This window comes from Mandrillus leucophaeus, unplaced genomic scaffold (genome assembly GCF_000951045.1).
Source record: "Mandrillus leucophaeus isolate KB7577 unplaced genomic scaffold, Mleu.le_1.0 Scaffold890, whole genome shotgun sequence".
Taxonomy (NCBI): Eukaryota; Metazoa; Chordata; class Mammalia; order Primates; family Cercopithecidae; genus Mandrillus; species Mandrillus leucophaeus.
Genome location: NW_012109697.1, coordinates 322,774 through 323,892, shown reverse-complemented (window position 1 = coordinate 323,892; position 1,119 = coordinate 322,774). Strand labels below are relative to the sequence as shown.

The following is a 1,119-nucleotide window of genomic DNA, read 5'->3' as shown; positions in this document are numbered from 1 at the left end:
CACGCCTGTAATCCCAGCACTTTGGGAGGCCAAGGCAGGTGGATCACCTGAGGTCAGGAGTTCAAGACCAGCCTGACCAACATGGAGAAACCCCATCTCTACTAAAAATACAAAATTAGCCGGGTGTGGTGGCGCATGCCTGTAATCCCAGCTACTGGGGAGGCTGAGGCAGGAGAATCGCTTGAATTCGGGAGGCGGAGGTTGCAGTGAGCCAAGATCGTGCCATTGCACTCCAGTGTGGGCAATAAGAGCGAAACTCCGTCTCAAAACAAAAAAAAGAAAGAAAAAAAAGAAATGTTCCTGTAATACAATCAACCACTCATGTAAATTATTTGTTGGAAACTAAGAATGCCTTGTCTTGATTGAATTAGAGAGTTTTTTCCTGTACTATCTCATTGGGAAGTAGTAATGGCCAATATTTATTGACTGCTTATTATGTCCCATGCACTGTACTGAGTGCTTTTATTTAGATAACATTATTTAATCTCATAACACCTCTTTGAGGTAGCTACTACTATTGCCCCCATTTTACAGACAGAAAGTAAAGTTTGCCAAAGGTCACCCAGCTAGGCAGGTGTGGGAGGCAGGATTTGAACCAGTCTGTCTCCAAAGGCTATGTTCCTTTAACATTTGTCTATAATATTTAAAAACTCTACAAAGTGAGTAGATCAAACTAAATATAAAAACAGTGAGTCTTTGAGGATTAACCGATTTACCTTAATAAACCCATTAAACCCAGATAGCAGAAATAGTAAACCTAGGTCTTCTTCTTTTCTTTTTTTTTTTTTTTTTTTGAGATGGAGTCTCGCTCTGTCACCCAGACTGGAGTGCAGTGGGGTGCGATCCCAGCTCACTGCAATCTGCGCCTTCCAGGTTCAAGTGATTCTCCTGCCTCAGCCTCCTGAGTAGCTGGGGTTACAGGTGTGCGCCACCATGCCTGGCTAATTTTTGTATTTTTAGTAGAGATAGGGTTTCACCATGTTGGCCTGGCTGGTCTCCAACTCCTGACCTCAAGTGATCCACCCACTTCGGCCTTCCGAGGTACTGGGATTACAGGTGTGAGCCACCGCTCCCAGCCTAAGTCTTCTGATTTAGCTTTTATAATAAGTATTATTTCTA

At 43.3% G+C, this 1,119-nt stretch overlaps 1 protein-coding gene across 1 annotated transcript in view; it reads left to right on the top strand.

Annotated features, from left to right (window-relative positions):
- The window catches only part of LOC105531514 (chromosome unknown open reading frame, human C6orf10), a 10,066-nt gene that overhangs the window by 6,493 nt on the left and 2,454 nt on the right, over positions 1-1,119 (top strand). The window lies entirely within an intron of this gene.